The sequence below is a fragment of the Camellia sinensis genome, chromosome 7, assembly GCF_055761805.1.
Source record: "Camellia sinensis isolate YWXY chromosome 7, ASM5576180v1, whole genome shotgun sequence".
In the NCBI taxonomy this organism is placed as follows: domain Eukaryota; kingdom Viridiplantae; phylum Streptophyta; class Magnoliopsida; order Ericales; family Theaceae; genus Camellia; species Camellia sinensis.
The window spans coordinates 2,062,721-2,071,181 of record NC_138967.1 but is presented as its reverse complement, the minus strand read 5'-3'; the positions used below and the strand labels follow the sequence as shown (position 1 = coordinate 2,071,181).

At 33.3% G+C, this 8,461-nt stretch overlaps 1 long non-coding RNA gene across 1 annotated transcript; it reads left to right on the top strand.

The window, feature by feature from the left end:
• The first annotated feature begins 5,860 nt into the window (after nucleotides 1-5,860).
• Nucleotides 5,861-7,378, top strand: LOC114300031 (uncharacterized). The gene is made up of 2 exons (XR_003642532.2): nucleotides 5,861-5,995; nucleotides 6,350-7,378. It is a non-coding gene; the product is annotated as an uncharacterized LOC114300031 (long non-coding RNA).
• The last annotated feature ends 1,083 nt before the right edge of the window (nucleotides 7,379-8,461 follow it).

The window sequence follows — 8,461 nt, the reverse complement described above, 5'->3', positions numbered from 1 at the left end:
GATCAAGACAATGATAACCTTTAGCAAATGGATGATAACCCAAAAAAACACAGGAGACAGATTTAGGACGGAGCTTGAGAGGTTGATAAGGCTTAAGCTAAGGGAAGCACTGGCAACCAAACACGCGAAAATATGAGTAGTCTGGAGTGTAGTGAAAAAGCTTTTCAAAAGGAGTTTTATGTCCAAGCTTTGAAGAGGGAAGTCTATTAATAAGAAAAACAGAAATAGCAACAGCATCAAACCAGTAGTGTAATGGTATAGATGAGTAATAAAGAAGAGCAGTAGCAGTTTCAATGATATGCCGATGTTTCCTCTCAGCAGTACCATTTTGAGAGGGAGTGTGAGGACAAGAATGTTGGTGAATAATCCCTTGGGTATGTAAGAAAGAGTTCATGTTATTAGTGAAATATTCAGATCCTCCATCAGTTCTTAGAATTTGTAATGAAGTATGAAATTGTTTTTCAATATAAGCCTTGAATTCTATGAACTTAGCACACACTTCACTTTTATAAGATAATGGAAAAAGCCAAGTAAATAGACTAAAGTCATCCACAAAAAGTAAGTAGTATTTATAACCCGACGTAGAAGAATATGGCCCCCATACATCACTATGGATAAGAGAGAGCGGGGCATTTACAGTAGTATTAGACAATTGAAAAGGAAGTTTATGACTTTTAGCTATGCAACAATCAGTACAAGATGCCATTTTATTCTGTGAAACATTATTCTGGGAAACAGTCAACAACGGTTTAAGGTGATTGTATTTCACAAAGGAGGGATGGCCTAATCGATTATGCCAAATGGAGAAAGAAACATGTGTATGTGATGTAGTAAAGTATGAATTACGAACAAATGGAGCAGTAGGTAGCACAGTTGTAGAAGGAGAGTAAAAATGGTAGAGGCCATTGGTATTAGAACCTTGATGAAGAGTTCTCTTCGAATCTTTGTCCTGAATCACGAATTTAGAATCATCAAAGGTAATGAGACAATTATTGTCCTTAGTAAATTTGTGAACTGACAGAAGATTAAAAGAAATGGAAGGAGCATGTAAAACATGTTTTAATCGAAAAGAACAATGAGGTGTAGGAGGCAGTCCCTTACCAGTGTTGTGAATGGGAATTGTAGTTCCATTACCTATAGTGATCTGATCTGAACCTGAATAGAGCTGTGATTGACTGAGATTATGAAGATCATGTGTGATATGATCTGTAGCAGCAGAGTCCAAGTACCAAGGTGTTTGAGGAGGAGAAATAGTTGCTGATGGAGTAGCTGATGAAGTATCAGCAACAAATGCTCTGGAGCTAGACTCAGAAGGATGCTGAGAACTAGATGAAGATTGATACTGAGAATCCATCCGATACCAGCAGTCTAATGCAGAGTGACCAAAACCTCCACAAATCTGACAAGTTATAGATCTACCTCTGCTGCGAGAGAAACCTCCTTGATCATGAAAATTCCGTGAAAAACCAGAGTTAGTGGTAAAATTAGATCCAGATCTACCACTGCCTCGAGGAGTACCTCTGTATGAATGACCTCGATTGCCTCTGTAAGAGTGACCTCTGAAGGTAGAAGAATGTCCTCTGAGATTAGATTTGAAAGAACCTCGAACCGAAGAGAAGGCCATAGTCGGTTCAGAAGAAAGTATCTGAAATTTGGATTCAATATGAACAGATTCAGAAAGAAGAAGAGCAGTCAATTCTTCCATGGAAATTGACTCTGCTCTAGCTCGAATGGTAGTTTTGAAGGCATCATACTCATTAGGAAGACCATTCAAAGTAAGCAAAACGAGATCTTCATCATCTATAAAGGAAGAAACAAGAGCCAATTGACTGACCAAGGCTTTGATCTTGGAAAGATAATTCTCCATCGAATCTGATTTCTTAGAAATGTTGTTTAATTTGTTCTTTAACTGATGAATATGTGACCGAGAAAGCGAAGTGAATCGCTTATGTAAAGCAGTCCAGATCTCAGCACAACTATGAAGATGAAGAACAGATGAATAGATTTCAGGTGACAAAGTTGCAGTAATGCAACTGAGCAAGTGTGCATCAATAATCTTCCATTGCAGATATTCAGGATTATCCTTTTCTGAACCAGAAGAATCTGTTATTATCATTTGTGGACATGCTATAGTTCCATCAACAAATCCAAGAAGACTAGTAGCAATAAGAATGTTCTGCACTTGAGTTTTCCAGATTAGAAAATTTGATGTATCAAGCTTGATGGTGATAAACGAGGAAAGGTTTGAAATCAGTAATGAGAGATTTGGAGGAAGTGAAGTTGAAGCCATGAGAGAAGATAAAGAAGTGGAAGGAGCCATGAATCAACTCGTTATTATTTCAGAGATACATCAATGTTGATTTACAATGCTTATTTATAAACTTGTATGTATCCTCTAAGTTGTTACAACAGAGTGATAGTGACCACTGTATGGCTGAGATAGTAGAGGCTTCGGGAATCTTCTTGGTGTAGCTGATATAACAGAATCAGTTGTTGGTGTAGCTGCTATAACAGAATCAGTTGCAGCATTGGTTGTAACAGAATCAGTTGAAGCAGTTGAACTGCTATTCTGCTTCAGCTTAGAAACTTCAATAGTCTCGTATCCTAAAATAGTTTGTGATAGAAATAATGCAACAAAAATGTTAAGTGTATTTAATTTTTTTACATAATATTGTGCATACAAACTCACATTTTTATGGAGCCCATATGGTGATGTGGAACCACAGCCATATGAGTGTGTGTAAGAAATTAGACATATATATATATATATATATATATATTGTTTTCCATAACACAATTACTTCATTTATGAGTTTGCATAACGTTATTCCATTAGAGAATAAACAATAAAGAAATATTACATACAAAAATTACTCGATAAACTACTTAATTGGTCATCTTGTTTTTTTATTATTTATTTTATCTATTTAATTTATTTTTAATTGATTACAATCAAATCTAAAATATCAAAAATAATAATTATTTTATGAAAAAAGAAACTTTAAATAAATATAAAGAGAATAACACTCACAAAATGTGAAAAAATTTGAACATTTAATCTCGTATTGAAGTGCAAAAGAGTACAAATTTTGATCAACTAACCTGATGATTGGAGTGTACTATTCATAGGTAATGCTCTATAAACAAAATTTATATACAAAAAGTTCATACGTAATGACATGGTGAAGCATTCATCATTGTTGTTTATAATTACAATATCACTGTCAGAATATGCTTTATGTATAAAGATTCTGTTGTAAATCATTTTCTTATTTATTCGTAAACTTGTCGAAGCTGGTGTTATTTGGAGGTTGATTATTCAAATTAACAAGTTTAGTAATCATTGAACAAGAGGGAAAATATATCAATAAAGTTTTTTTTTTTTTCCTCATTAAAAAAAATGGGTTTAGGAACATCAAAATAAATTACTATTGAAGCACGTGCTTGCTCGTGCTCTCAGACAGCTAATGTTTGATGTCCACGATGTTAAAACTAGTATATGTAACACTCACTTACCGAAATAATGGAAAATAAATACATGTACACACTTCCATACGTCCTAGAAAGAAGCTATAGAAACTATAAATAAGATTTCTCTTGTTTTATTGAACTCTACTAGTTGAGTAATTTAAGGATTAAGAGAGGTTGGGGACAATGGGAAAGGTTGACAGTAGTTGAGAAAATGGCATAAGAAGGTGGAAGAGCTTGGGGTTGGCGGCAGGTGGCAGCTGACCATCGAAATTGCATGAAAAGAGGAAGAATGAAAGAGAAAAGTATACATTAGTATACTCAAGAGAATGGATTGATTAGTTTTATCGTTCCTAATGACCATTTCACTTATTTGTAATTATTTTAAAAATTTTCATTTGTTTTGTTATTTTAGGAAACAACCTGGTGAAATGTAGTTTTTTTTTTGGTTATACAAATGATCCCCAATTTTTATGTCTTTTTTGAGTAGAATATATCATGATGATACTACAACATGAACAAGTAAGATCACCAACTAATAATATTTACTCATGAAAGGGTGAAGAACCGCACAATTGAAATAAACTACACACTCTAAAATGATTATGTAATTGCCGCATATAAATAGTATGATTGATTATACTTACATAGTAGCTTCTTGTTAGATAGTTAAAACCATTGACAATTTTTACTAAAGAAAAATGCATGAGGGCTCGAATACTTTGGCTCGAATGGCCCGAAAGTGTGGGTTCTAGAACAGCTCTATCTTGTTCTCTCTCTTCTCTTTTCCACGCTCACCTCTCTTTTGTCAGTGTTATACCCAAGCTCTCAAACTCTCTCTCTATTGCTCTGTCTCTCTCTATTGCTCTGTTTGTCATCATTCTTCCGAATCATCTTCGAATCATTTGAGTCTATCTCTTCTAAAACGACGCCGAAAAGTTGTACTGTGGAAAGGACTGTCATTGTGCTCCGTGGTCAGTGGGATACTCCTCTCACAAGTTCACTCTTACACCCGATTCCCTCACTGCCGGATTACTAACCAATCTCATTCAAATCTCAAGAAAACTCAAAACTAGGGTTTGATGATTGAGGGTTTTGTATTTTGTCTCAATAATTTCAGTTAACCTTTATATCACAAAACTAGGTATTGATCACACAATTCTACTTAAGAACAACAACTTACCTCATATTTTACTTGAGGATATTCGACATAGAGATTCCGAACAGAGGTGGACGATGGTTAGCGACAGTCGTCAGTGAACACCAGGTCAGTGGTCATCGTGGTCGTCTCTCTTGTCGTCGTGAAGTCCTACACATCTGGTTCACAACCTCTCTCTCTGTCTCTACTCTTCTCTCCTTTCTTGTTTCTGTTTTATTTTTCATTCACTAGTTTGATCTCCAAACCAGAACACATGAGTTCCACGTGTATCAAATTTTCGAAGGGAAAACATTTTTGAGCCATTCGGGCTCTGTAGCAACTTTGTTTTACTAAATTATTTTTTTTTCCCGTGTTTTTGGGGTGAGATTTAGGGGTTGTTTGGGATGACCTAAATAAGTGTATTTTTTATCTTTTTACGAAAAGATGTGCAGAAAAGTAGAGAGGTGATGTGATGAAAAAAAGATAAAAATATGAATTATTTTTGGACTGCCAAACTTGGCCTTACTTTTTAGAAAAATATTATTTCACGCCACTTCTTCTTACTCTTTTTTTTATTTTACACTGAAAATAAAATGTCAATAAAATTTCACAAATAATATATATATTATAAAAAATTGGAGAGGGAAAATTAATTCCCAATTTTTTTAATTTAAGCAATTTTTTTGGAGTCGAACTAATAACAACTGCTTATTAAATATTTGTTAAAAACTAAAAAATATCAAAATAATTAAAATTTAAATATTTTATATACATTTTAATATATATATTTTTAATTATATTAGATACAAACATAACCATCGGCTATTTAGCAATACTTAGCATTTTTTATTTTATTTTTTTTGAGATTTACGAGCCAGTCTTATTGATCAAAGTTATTTACTTATAATTTTTATTTTATTTTTTCATTTATTAATATTTTTAAAAATTATTGAAATAAAATAAATATTTTAAGACTTATTAATGCATTAAAAAAAGTACACATGACTTATAGGCATTTAGGTTAAGACTCTGTAATTTATCTTTTTTTTAAAAAAAAAAAAAAAAAATTGGGGATATTGACCATGGTCGGCTGGGCAGGCCGGGCAGCCTGTAAAAGAAGGGTTGACGTCACAGGGTGGGTTTACATTCTTTCTGGGCCTTGGACCTGTCGTTGTCAGGTCCATCAGGGCAGCCCACTGGCTGTCCCATTCCTCTCCTTCCTTCTTATAAGCCCAGGCACCTTCCTCACTTTTCTTCATTCGTTCGTTCATATTCTCTCTCTCCCTCTCTCTCTCTCTCTCAAAGAAAGTCATAGTTTGTGTGCTTTTTTTCTTATGGGGGAGAGAGAAAAGCTTTCAGAACATAAAGCAGGACAGAAATTTCTACAAGGTATGGAAACCCTAGTGTAGCTTTTGAGAAACTTTCATTGTACTTTTTATAGATATGCACTGTCAAAAGTAGTGACACCCATTGTTTTCTTTTGTTTCTAATATTGAATTCTAGTCAAGTCTGTTTAACAAATTCAACTATATCTTCTATACCATATTTTTGCTTCTCTCAATTTTTCATGTGTGAAGTTTCTTCCTTCCTTAACCACCATATCCACATTTTTTTTAACAAAAAAAAAAAAAAAAACACTATTTCTACTAAAAAATTATACAGAATCATCCATTAGAATAATATAGATGTGATATTTTTGCAATTAATAATCATTTTGGCGTGTAATACAATTTTTTGGTGCAGGTCTCCTCCAAGTGTATGGAACCACCATCATGTCTCTCACTTCAAAAGGTCAAAATCATGAGCAAGAAGGAATCTCTGGTGACCGGAGTGTCACCGGAGGCTCTCAATTTGGCATTGAGAACTCCATTGTGAAGGTGGCTTGTTCATGTTAATTGGGTGCTATCCTACCTGAGCTTTCCCAGAACCTTTACTTCTTCATTCTCCCTCTTTTCTTTTTTTCTCTCTTTTGACTCGTTGCTTTTCTTTTTTTTCTTTTTTTTCTTTCTTTCTTCCCTTTTGTGTTAATTTTTCTTGACCTTGTAAGACCTTTTCTTGACCTTGTAAGACCCCCGTATCATGTCTTTTATCTTTGTTTTTAATTTTGTTACAAACCTTACATTAGTAATTATTGGTGTAAGGTTTGGTCCACGTCTTTTTTCGTTCCCACTCAACCCATGTTCTCCTTCCCCGTCTATCCCTCCTGAGCTATCCAAATTAGACTTAGCAAATCAGAAAATTGATCAGTATTTGTTTGAAAGGTTGGCTTGGTCCAACCATAAAGATTGTTGTTACCAGATTCACATAAGCAATCTCTCCAGAAATGGGATGCCATCACCAAACTTCACTTTAATAAAATCCTTGTGAATTGAGTTGACTTTTTTACTAGTAAGCATTGGAGATCTCAAATTCAATTTGCTTCTAACATTTTTCTATTTGTAAATTTACGAGGAAGTAAACTCTAGAGTTATAAAGATTACTCAAAGTACTAATAAGGGCTCATTTTTGTTATTTCTTTACTATCTTTCTCTCTTCTATTTGGGTGATATTTTTTTGATTTGGGCTATCAATTTGAGTTGGTATTATGTGGTCAGAGATATGCTGTTAGAGGCATCAGGTTTCGTTGTTTTATATGTTGTTGTTGGCTGAGAAGTGAGTGAGCAACTGAGAGAGAATAAATATTCTTTGCAGATCCGTGGATGAGTTCTTCTCGTGACTGCTCTCATCTCATGTACAAAATATTCACTGTATTATTGAGGATTTCTCTCTCTCTCTCTCTCTCTCTCTCTCTCTCTCTCTCTCTCTCTCTCTCTCTCTCTCTCCATTTTGAACTTGGTAAGTTTTTGGTATGTAGAAAAAGAACACAAAATATTATGCCAAAAAAAAAAGAAAGAAAAGTGTGGTCCAAACTTATTTAACTGTGAAATTTTACTGCATAAGATTTGATTTTGGATCACAAACTGTTTGGATTTAAGGATTATGGTTATAAATTTGGGCCACGCATAAACATGCATAACTTCAAAACATTAGTCTAAAAGTTGGTGAATGATAAAATGTGTGGTGTATGTTTAAATTTAGTATGATATCGGCCATAATAAAAATAAATTGGGTAAATTATAATGATAGCTTCTATAATTTGATCTTTATGTTATTTTGGTCTCTATAATTTTAATTGAGTCAATTTTTATTTTTATTTTTTGATTTTATCTTAATTTGGTCCAATTAATTACGTTATTTAATATTTTCTAAAGAAAAATACCCATATAAGCAGCATGTATTATATTTTTACGGGCAAAATAATAGCAAACTTATTAAACTCAGTAAGTTAACCAATTTAATGATCATTTTCTGTCAAAAATCTTAATGACTTTATCAATTGGATCAAAGTGCCGTAAAGTCTAAAATTTATGATCAAAATTGAATCAATTGAAAATATAAAAACTAAAATATCATACGAGACAAAATGCAAGGACTACTGTTATATTTTGCCCAAATAAATTTTATTTATACATTTTATTTTTGACAATTTTTATAATATTTTTTTTGGACTTTTAGCAGTGCTTTGAATTTTCTTATTCTTCACTGAGCTCTTTGCACTTAAGAACTGTGGAGAAACACATCTCAGACTGTCTGCTAATCAGCTTCTCTATACGGACAACATTTTTTGTGGTACTGAGACTTTTTACTAAGAGATAGATGAATAGCTTCTTTTTTTTTTTTACTTCACTGTCCTCTTTTTTATTTACCTGCATGTTTTACTGTTTTTGCGCAAGTCAATTATAGTTTGATAAGTAAAGCTCAGTTTGACATTTGTATGCAGTTGAACTTATTTCCATTTGTTGTGAATAATCAAAT